Genomic DNA, 11,361 nt, shown 5'->3' with positions numbered 1-11,361 from the left:
TATATATTTCAAACATTTAGAAAGTGAAAAAAAAAGTCTTGATATTATGATGAAAAGAAGTCCCAATATTACGTCAATTAATCGGCCATTATATATATTATTTCATTCATAAAAAACTAAAATATTAATAATATTATGAAGTGATATACAGTAACATTGATAAAGCTGTGGAGCACTTTCGGGTCATTAAATGCATCTCGTGTTCTGAACTAGAATTATACATAATATACTATATACAACCCCAATTCCGATGAAGTTGTGTTAAACATCAATAAAAACAGAAGACAATCATTTGCAAATCATGTTCACCCTATATTTAATTGAATACACTACAAAGACAAGATATTTCATGTTCAAACTGATAAACTTGATTGTTTTTTAGCAAATAATCATTAATTATTAATATATATATATATATATATATTCATCCAGGGCAAAAGGGCAGGTGCTTGAGCTGAACTCCATTGTTAACTAATAGATGTTTGTGAGCATGATTACAGGACACTATGAGGGCATATTGTATGGAAAATTGACTTTTTAATGGCTTGTAAACAAATCGCTGTGTCTCTGGAATGCCCGCCCACCCATCAAGTGTGAAATTAAACAACCGACTAAATCTTTTGTTATCTGGCTATTTCTGAAACTGCCCTTCTGAAAGTTGCCAAATTGCGTGATCACAATTCTAATTTACATAATAACCACCCACATACTTAATTTCTTCACGCATGACTTGGCAGCTAGGCAGGGACGACACAGAAGCACGACTATCGTGTCAAAGCCAAAAGGAAAGCAGAGCAGCTGTGTTTGCACAAATTAGCGTCAGCTGACAGTTTCACCAGCGTTCTGACAACCGGCACATACTCAAACGTTTGACTAAGTTGTTGACGTAGGGGTTTGGGGGAACTTATATTTGGAGATGTCACGCGCCACGCCGTGTTCACAGATTGACAAAGTGCAATTTGGCAGCTTGGTGATGAAGCACTGCCAATATTGTACATTACCGGTACACTACTTAATGTATACATCAACAACAGTGTACATTCCTTTAAAAACGGTTGAACTACCAGATATTTTCAATGGCATTTTTCCCACTGGATATTTGTGTTTCATTGTCTTTTTATTTCTCTTCTATTAATTGTATTGTGTTTTATGAATAAATGCAGAAAAGGTAAGAGACAATAGCCATTCGTGTAATTTTAAGTAAAAAAAATACTATATGGGGACATCTATATTGCTATCAGGATGTGAAATTTTGTCCAGATTGCACAGCTCTCCAGCGTATTTCCCCTTTCGTGCGTTTTCCCACTTTTACTAATCAATGGCTGGGCCGAGAAAAGAAGAAAAATCTGCTGACAAGTGTTTTTTTTTTTTCCAAGCAAATATTTGTGTTAGGGTCTGCAAAAAAACAACAACATTTTTTAAAAATCGCACGATTGGCAAGGGTTAAGTGTACGTTGGCTGATCATTTGTAGTGAGTTCGTCCTAGCGCTGCACACAACTCTGAACGCTAAGGTTAGCGCCAGTGCTAAGATGAGAGATGTCCAGGCCGGTTCCCCAACATCAATGACAGAGATGCTGTTCTCGCCATTAGTCGCAAGTGTATAAAGTTATGACTCGATAACTGTTATACAGTATGTTGTTGCTAAGGACTGTTAACGCTGAGGTCCTGATGCAGCAAGCTGGCCGTACACGAGCCTGGGCGGTGCCTCGTGACCTGAGTTTTATGATGAAGTAAAGTGAGTGGGGGAACGTTGCCAGGACCTTCCCCTCACAGAGACCCAGAGCAAGGGCACTGTCTCCCCAGCCCCATAGATCAGCCAGACCTGAATGTCAAAGCACACAGCAGCCACCACGGTGCCAGGAGTCCCCCCTCTCTCGCCGCCTCTCTGGCCGGCGATCTGCTATCTGGTGACACCCCTGCGCTAATGACCCGGTCTGGGAGTTGCTCCGCAGGCTCCTTGGCTTGGGAAGATGGAAGTTGTGGATATCTGACTGGAAGGTCACTCTCGAGGAGGACCATGCACTCCGTGTTGCAGCTACAGGGGAACCTGTCAAGTCAAAGACGATTGTGACTTGGAATAGTGTGTTTTGAAGTACGAAGGACCAGATTTACTAAAGGTTTGCGTGATCAAAAACAGGCGCAAAACTTGATCGCTCATGAAAACAGATGTGGAAGCTGGTCTGCTAACAGGGCGCAGCCAAGATTGCAGCTGCCAAACAGGCATATTTGCCACGCAGCTCCGGGGCCAGTATATATGCAATGCAGTAAAAGTGAATTAAGCACGCACGTGATCTGAGATGAAATTGCGATGGCTGATTTTGCGTCTTTAAATTAGCGTGTCAGCGCAGCGAAAGCAAAATGAGAGGCGATGCGGAAAACTTTTCCACTCGTGTACATGTTTTTTAAATGCCAGAATCCACAATTATCGCGACATCGTGATCGAGCAATGCAATTATAGATTAAATACAAAAATAATTTAGAAAACCATGGAAAATAACCTCAATAAATTATAAATACAAATTAGACTTTGAAACTTTTAGTTGAATTCAGTCCTTTTTTTTCTGTCAGTATATGGTGGGCACGCCATTTGCTTTCTGTACATGTGCGGCAATACACTTTTGAACTTGTTGAGGCAACTGGGGTTTAGTTTTATTGACAATATCGGATCGCGGATCCCGCGACCCTAGTGGGGATGGATGGATGGATGGTGGCGGATTGGAATCATGTAGTGAGTCTCTGGGTGCTTACCAGTCTCTGTATATTCCTTCATTGTTTGTGATCGCTGTTTCTGCTGTGCACATTTTGACCTCTCAGGGGCAGTGTGGTGCACGCAATGAGATATACACTTACAGTAACGAAGAAAGTCCAAGAAGTCACCATCGAATATTGTTAATGTAACTCGTATTATTTTGATTATTTTGAGAGATTTAAGATTTAAGTTCAACGCTGATTTGTGTTAGCTTGTCAATGGTGTTTTTCATTCAGTGTGTTAGCTTTGAGCTAGCGATTTTTGTGACCATAAATGAAGAAAGAAACAAAAATCTGTGATGTATTTGAACAAGCAATAGATGTAATTCTATGGTGATGTGTGTTTAGTTTCACAGTAAACTTCAACTGCAGTGTCAGTAAACGACTTTAAGCAAGGAACATTCACTCTTACTCTTTGCTACGTTAGCCCGTTAGCAACCTGTTGCGACCACGTGGGATCTGCGCTGCTGATAAAAAAAAGTGCTGGAGCAGAGTGCGGAATGGCCATCTTGTATAAAATCTGAGTTTTTAGATCCAGTCCTATCCGATCCTTGTTTTTGTTTTTTTTGACGACATCGGACCGATTTCCGATTTCAAAGATCGGCTCGGGACACCCCTGAAAGCTACCTAAAGCACAGAACCCTCTTTTAAATATTTTACACCTGTTGCCGTGAATATACAATTGAGCGCCAGATATTTGGAATCTTAGCGGAAAATACAATTTTTAATTCCTTGGGTTTCCAGTCACTAACTTGCATGAGACAGGACTACCTTCCAACGGGAAAATTTCAGCAAGGCAAGAAAGAGGGTGCGTAAAGGATGTTGTTCGCCATCATTGTGGCATTTTGAAGAAAGTATGTTTGATAAATCACCTGTGAAATGTTTTCAACTGTGGAAACAAAATGCATAATCTGTCTCCTTTTAGGTTTTTGGTTGAAATCCAAATTGTGGCATTTTCGGGGCTTTCATTGTACTTTTTTGATTTCTATCAGTTTTCAAGAATTTGTGAGTAAGGATGTGGCTTTTTTCCCCCCCATATTCACAATTTGACTACACAAAGAGAGACACAATATCTATGCAAATTGCCACACATATATGATCCTTTTTGCGCCGGTGTTTAATTGCTCAATAATTTGGACGAGAGTAAAGTTAAAACGCTTTACTCCTGCTCAAGCCTTCCAACTTGTCATAGTTGGTTTTTTTATTTTTTATTTTTTTATTCTTTGTTTTAAGCAGTTTGCTACGAGATAAGGCCTCAGTGCAACACTCTCACTTACTTACCATCGTAGCTGTTTTTCTTTTCTGCTCAGCCTCAGGAGTTTGACTTGTTAGAAGAGTGTCTAAAATCCCCGGGGGGCACTCCTTGTGGTGATGGGGGGGCGCTGCCTCGACCTCACTCATGCCCAGTGTGGGTGGCGTTCCGACAGGGGAACGCGCACACAGCAGAGAGCTGGACCGGAGACGGCGATGTGTCTGGTGGGCTCTCGTAGGACGCAGCCTTATTCTCGGGGTCGTGCATTCTGGCAATGTCTGTAATTACAAGCAAGTGAGGAGGAGAAGGAAGGAAAAGAAACAAAAAAGTTGAATATTTCGCCTTTCTCCAAATGAACGTGTTCTGCTCCTCAAGGGAGGCATGCACATCTCAGAGTTCTGCTTGCTGGATGGGTTTTAATGAGGCGAGTCAAAGTGTGTGTGTGTGTGTGTGTGTGTGTGTGTGTGTGTGTGTGTGTGTGTGTGTGTGTGTGTGTGTGTGTGTGTGGTTCACATGCATGTCTGTGTATATGCCCTCCTCTAACAAGCATAATTGACCGACTGCATTTTTAAGACGCCGTTTTTCACCATTTATAACCGAATTCTTATAAATAGCCTTCAGTGATTATTATTTTCTTCAGAAGTCATCACCATTCAAACTTTCTTTTAAAAGTTAAGTCATGACTTTTAGGTTTTTTTTTTTTCTTCCTCCTCTTCATGTTTTTTTTTCGGTGAGCCAAACGGACAGAGGATGAAGAGGCCGCGGCTCACGGAAAAGCCTCCAGTCGAGGGCGGAGGATTCTGGGAGGGGAGCGGCTCGTCTCCGCTGAGAGTCAGAGTGCAGGCTGAAATGTTGCAGCACACACACACACACACACACACAGCTGTGTTTTTTTTTTCTACAAACACTGTGATGGCAAGCTCTTCATCCAAAATGTAAAGACCCTGTAATGTGAATTCAGAGATTTGTTTCTAAATATATGACACGTTCGAAAGCTAATTGCTGAAAAACGTGTACAAATGAAGAAGTACGTAGTACTGAATTGTGGGGATATTGTCGTGTCTTTGTTTTGAGTTGTGTTCTTTTTTTGTATGTTTCAGTGCCCGGGTGACCGGTGGTGGGCGGTGTCTCCTGTGCGCTCGCCGTTTTTCATTTCGCGTTTCCTCCGCCAGCAGTAAGCACGTCAGCGTTCTGAGCTCGGCTTCGTAAGCACAGCAATTTCTTTCTATAGCGCATTTCATACACAAGGTAACTCAATGTGCTTTGCATGATTGAACGCATTTAAAAACAGCTTATAAACATTTCAAACAAAGAGGGAAAAAGAGAAAAAGAAAAATGCAATTAAAACAGCGTACAGTGCAAGAAATATCATTTAAAAGTGGAAATGTTTGTAACCTGGACTTCAAAACATGCACACTTGGGGCTGACGTCACTTCTGTTGGCAACTTCTTCCATTTTGTGTGCAGCATAATAGCGAAATGCTGCTTCACCATGTTTGCAACTTCTTCCATTTTGTGTGCAGCATAATAGCGAAATGCTGCTTCACCATGTTTGCTTTGGACTCTGTGCGCCACTATTGGACCCGAGCCTGTCGGTCTCGGAGCCCTCGCAGTTAATTTCGTAATTTCTTTTTTTTTTTTCGTAGAGTTGCTTTGCCGTTGAGGCTTGACCTCCTTACGAGTTTGTATATCGGTGAGACTTCTACATTACACCGACCTTTTGTCGGGTCGCGTTTTGTCTGTTTTTTTCCCCCCTTGCGTTTTGCAGACGCTTTCTTGTATACACGTTCTGTGTGCACTTTGATTTAAAAAAAAAAATTTTTAACCTCTACTTTTGTATGTTGATCTTTGAGTCTGTTCTTCTTTGGGATCCACGCTCACAGCCAGCCTTACGTAACCGATATAGCGTTCAACCGTTTTCCACCATTTCAGTTTTTCCTGATTGTGTTTTTTTTTTTTTTTTGGGGGTGTGGCTACAATGGTGCCTGGTGACGCGCTTTGGAGTCCGGTGTTAGTCCCCCCCTTCCCCAACTATATAAGAACTAGAATGCATTCATTCGCATCAGCGGCTATCTGGCGCAATTGCGAGTTACGTATGCCTGGATGAGACTGCAAGACAGATTTGGCCTCACGTGATGGCACCACGTGAGACGACCGCCATCAAATTTTGCCATGCCACGGTCAGAAGACTGGCAGCAGGACACGGCATATATTACCACTCCACCCTATCCCGTATTTCACAGTCACTGGGTTAATCTTGTCAAATCGAGCTGTCGGGGGGAGGCGGGACTGAAAAATGTGTCAACACCACCGGATATAACCGTTACCATAGCAGCAATAACAATCATGGGGAAGGAGGCACTAGTTTGGATTGCGGCAATGTTTTGTGTTGGGGGAGACAACAGCAAACAAACATGGTGACCAAGTGGTCAGAACATCCGCCTGACGGTTCTGTTCAGTTGGGGGTTCGAGTCTAGGGTCTGTGTGGAGTTTGCATGGTCTCCCTGTGCTCGCGAGGGGTTTCTCCAGGTTAACTGAAGACTCTAAAATTGTCCTGAGGTGTGAATGTGAGTGTGACTAGTTTGTCTATTTGTCCTGTGATTGGCTGGCAAGCAGTCTTGACGGTACCCTGCCGCTTGCCCGAAGTCAGCTGGGGTAGGCTCTGGCTCACCCGCAACCCAAATCAAGATAAAGGGTATAGAAAATGGACGGATGGATCAGCATCTTCCTTGTGAATTGAAATTTTTTTTCACAATTGGGATATGCTTCGTGGCAGTGTAAAGAGGGGGGGGGGGGAAATGGAATAGATGGAAATGGGGCCTTTCCAAAAAAAAGTGGTACGTATTCGATAGCTGCCAATGTAAGTGCAGCGTAAACGCGCAGATCCGATGTACCCTGTCAATGCTAACTTGACACGCGAAGTAACAATGCAAAGATATTTGGAGTCGCCGCCGCATTTCCATGTTGCATAAATGTCAGATATTTCATCTCATGTCTTACATCTTCCAATTTGGAGAAACAAAACTATTTGTATTGGTTAGCCTTGTTCCCATTTTTTTCCCCCCTCAAAAAAAAAAAAAAAAAAAAAAAATGCATATTTGATTGTTTCTCCTTCCATATTTATAAGGCAATCCCTGATGGCCAAGTCGTGTCAGACAGTTTTTGGAGCGTCTTGTGCAATATTCCTCACATGAGGAGGGGGGGAAAAAACAACTTGCGGTTAAGGGAAATCGAATCGTGTAACTTGGAGACTCTGAGTGAGTCAAGTCAAGCCTTTTCCCAGTTACTTTGTCACTAATGAAAGTAGCAAAGAGCCCTGGAGGATGTTTGTTTGTGTTTTGGAGAGCATTGGATGTGGGGAAGGGGGAAGATAGGTGGTAAAACTTTGGGAGAGACGTCTGACGGTGCTCCAAGACAGCGAGGGAGGGGGGCGGCGGGGGGGGGGGGGGGGGGGGGGTCTTTGAGGGGAAGCGTTGCTGGGATTGAAGCGTTAAGGCGGCTGAGACCTCCTGACAGAATCCCAGCGCCGACAAATAGACCTTTCATATATGCGTGTTTACCAAGTTTACTGTAGTTTGTGAGGCCTTTGAACGGAGCAAAGCGCCTCACGTCAATCCCTGTCACGCTTTGTCTTATTGATCTTTTGGTTTGTGTGGCAACGTGTGGGTGGGGTGCGGGTCTGTCTGTGTGTGGCTGGGGGGGGGGGGGGGGGGCTCAATTGAGAAGCAAAGGGTGCAGATTAAATAAAAGATGAAAAAGTCAGCGTGTAAAATGAAAGCTTTGTAGGTGTATGTAGGTCACAAGTCCCCTTTTTTAATTCTAGCATTAAGAAGGATACACAAATATGGAATTTTGAACTTCTTAAACTATATTTAAAATGTGAGCGACCCAACACGTGGAGGGGGGGAGGGGAACGGGGGGGGGGGGAAATTTGCTTTTTTGTTTTTGTAATGTGTGGTGTCCCCAAGATGATCAACACAGCACACCACACACACACACACACACACACACACACACACACAACCATATCTCCAACTCTAATCTCGAGTCGTCTCCCTCAAAACCAAGATGAAATGTAAAAATAATCAAAACAAAATGTTCTGTTGTATTTTAAATGTACATATCTTTATCTGATGCTGTTTACTTAAATCGACAATGTTTTTTTCCCCCTTCCAAATAAATAAGTAAATAAAGCATCTAAAACATCGGATGGACCGCCGTTTTTATGGCTTCACTCTCGCGAGTGTGCAAACACGGGCGCTGCCATGTCATCTGGGCGAGTTACTCTGCGAATAACAGAGGATAGACTCCCATCCCAAAAGCCGCAAATGCCGAACCGCGAATGTACGGGGGGGGGGGGTGCGCTCTACTTGAGATGACCACAAGAGCGCATCAAACGCATAACGATACTTCCACCGAGAATTTGTGCACATCGGGCAGGAAAAAGCACAACCCAGAGTAAGCACCCAGCATCATTTTTAGGGATAAAAAGAATTCAATAATTGGGCCGTTGCTGACTTTGGTCGGAAGTGGGGAACCGAGTTGAAAATCAGTCCGTCCTCTGTTTTAATGATCATATTAGTTCTATTCATGAATTGTCTCTACAGAAGAAATAAAACCCTAGAAAAAGGTGCAAAGCATTTAACCCGCAAGTGCTCACATTATATAATAAACCTTTGTGCGGTCATTACATCACATTTTGCATCAATTGAGTGTGTCCGGGTACGTGTGGGATAGGGATCCCCCTCCCTCCCTGTTCTCTTGACTTGCTTTCCGTTAACACTTGTGTGTCGTCTGTGCGATACGAACTCGAAATTGAAAGAATAGAGACGGTTTCATCATGTGGTCACGTCATTAATTCTGACCGTTGACCTTTATGGCGTGCGTCAATTTAGTGCACAAAAAGTCTGCCTAGCAACAAGAGGCTGTGAAAATATTGTACTTCCAGTGAAAAAAAGTAAACGCTGGATAACTGAACACAATTGCAGTAATCCCTCACAGTTCAAATTTTAGCTTTCATTAAATAGAAATGATTCATATTCATGTAACCTGAATGTTTTTATTTCATGTAAACCACTTTTAAATGGTGCCAGTGTTAGCCATAGCGTTAGCTCTTGCTAACTTGGCTAAGTTTAGTTCAGAAACGCACAGCAGTGAGTTTCAGTGCTCATATACAAGTTTCACACAAGACACAGGCTTTTTACCGTCGTTATTTAACACCGTTTTATGGAGTCTTGGTGGTTTATTTGAGAGAAATGTAAACATTTAAGCAGCAGCAACTCTTCCCGTCCCCGGTAGGCTAACATCTGCCTGGCCTGAACTCGCCGCCCAATAAAAGTCAAGGGCTAAAAACGACGTCCAGTCAAGGTCAGATATGTTTCAAAAGGTCAATATCTTCAAATGAGCCATAACCATTCATTTTTCTTTCCAACGTCATTGTGGTTTCTTCCGTCCGAGTCCGCAAATGCGAAGAAAAATGAATGAAACATTTCACATATGATGCCCAGCTATAAAGGAGCTACATTTAACCTAACCATGATAAAGTTGACTTGAAATAAGCCAACTCATATTTTTCAACAATTTCAGTTAAAAGAATCAAACCAATGTAACGAGTGACAGCTTTGTTGTACTTTTGTATTTATTTAGTCCAAGTCAAAACAATTTCCAATTGTTAGTGTGTGAAGATAGTATTGTCGCCTCTACATTGAAGTCGTCAAAGTTGACGAGGGGGATGTGGGGCGGGCGGGGGGGGGGGGTCTGTATTATTAGTGTGCGCGTGCATGAAGGTTTTTACCTTGCGTGTTTGTGCTTTCACCAGAAGGGGGACCATGCAGTCCGTCAGGAAGAGGCCAGCAAGCCAGCAAGCAGGCCAGGCCCACTCGCAGGAGCGCGACTCCGGATCCGAGGCGCGATCCCGATCCAGGCGTCCGCATCTTGCGGCGCTCCGTCGGATTTTAATCATGCCTCTCTGTCTGTGTGTGAGTGCAGGCAGGCTGACAATGATTTCCTCAGTGATTACGTACAGAGCGAGTCCCTGCGGGGTAGGGGCCCCCTCTGGAGCCATCCTGATGGCTTTGGGGGCCTTGCTTCCATTTTCCATTATTATGTGGACTACCGGAGCGACAGCGCAGTCCAAGACCTTGCAGGTTTGTGATGAGGAGGGAGCTTCCATCTTCTCTCTGCTTCTTCATCCTCCTTTTAAGAGCAATTTAGACGTAGACTCGGAGCACATCCGCGCACCGAATTCTACATTAGCCTTGCTCCTCTGACGCGCGACTACTTTTCGTGTGCTTAGCTGGATATTCCCCCAAAAGTCTTATTTAGCCGTTTTTCTCCTTTCTCGTTTTTTTTTTTGTTTTATTGCACGTTTTTTTTTTTTTTTTTGGTGTCTTTTTCTTTTGCACTCTTTTCCACCACGCAGATGATGATGATGATGATGATGATGATGATGTTGCTGGCGGTGGTGGCGGGGGGCGAGAAAAAAAGCAAATATTGCTCTTTCTATTCCTGAGCGTGCACACGCGTGACATTTTCACGGGGAATGGCAGCGCGTGACGGAAGCACCGCCAGATCCGCATTCTCGCACTTTTGCCGGAGAAATTGGACCTTTTAAAACGCGTCTCGTCTACCTGCTCATCACAAAAAAAAAACCCCAAGACCTAATAGTCCTCCAAATACATCGCGCGCCGGTGATGGTAGCGAGGCGGCCGCGGTCGAGCCCACGCGCATTTCGAGACGTTTTTTGCCACTGAGCCGTTTTACGCACATTGTCAACTTCAGCGTTTTGCGTAGGATCATGTCGCGCCGCAAGCAAGCGAAGCCAAGATCCCTCAAAGGTAAGCTGGCTCCAAAAACATTGCTTTCCTCTTCTTTCTTCCTTTCTTTTCTTTTGAACACACAACAACAACAACAACAACAACAACAACGTGCAACATCAGCAAGGCAAAAGGCTGCAAATGTGCTTCACCATTGACGCAATTCTGCTTGTGGAGGATGTTTTTTTTTTTTTTTTTTTTTGGGTTTGTTTTTTTTCCCCCCCCTTCTTTTTTTTTGCGCATGGAAAAATCATTTTGGACATGTGCGTTGAGGGCGGGTTCGGGTGCGTGTGCGCGCGCGCGCGCGCGGCCGGCTCGCACACGCACACGCGCAAACATCTGGAGCCATCCCTTCAGCGGCCAACTTCAAGTCGAGGAATGGCTTGCACGGCAGTCACGTGACCAGAGGCAAAGTAAAGCAGGACTAAGGATGAAAGTGTGACTTCATGTGTGTGTGAGTGTCCATTATATTGATTAAGTCAGACAGGAAAAAAAAAAAAAAAAAAAAAAAAGTTTGTTCGAGATAAAGAATTGTACTTTTTGTGC

At 43.6% G+C, this 11,361-nt stretch overlaps 1 protein-coding gene and 1 long non-coding RNA gene across 6 annotated transcripts in view; one reads left to right on the top strand and one right to left on the bottom strand.

The window, feature by feature from the left end:
* Positions 1–183: 183 nt before the first annotated feature.
* Positions 184–9,935, bottom strand: LOC133488608 (uncharacterized). The gene is made up of 3 exons (XR_009791697.1): positions 9,795–9,935; positions 4,031–4,279; positions 184–2,048 (listed from the first exon to the last, which is right to left on the bottom strand). It is a non-coding gene; the product is annotated as an uncharacterized LOC133488608 (long non-coding RNA).
* LOC133488607 (zinc finger protein 521-like) overlaps positions 9,819–11,361 on the top strand; it is a 121,968-nt gene continuing 120,425 nt past the window's right edge. For all 5 annotated transcript variants that reach the window (XM_061796682.1, XM_061796679.1, XM_061796681.1 and 2 more), the window contains exon 1: positions 9,819–10,146. The gene's annotated coding sequence lies outside the window, so the exon portion shown is untranslated. The remainder of the gene's footprint in view (positions 10,147–11,361) is intronic.

This window comes from Phyllopteryx taeniolatus, chromosome 14 (assembly GCF_024500385.1).
Source record: "Phyllopteryx taeniolatus isolate TA_2022b chromosome 14, UOR_Ptae_1.2, whole genome shotgun sequence".
NCBI lineage: Eukaryota > Metazoa > Chordata > Actinopteri > Syngnathiformes > Syngnathidae > Phyllopteryx > Phyllopteryx taeniolatus.
This window is presented reverse-complemented; position numbering and strand designations above follow the sequence as displayed.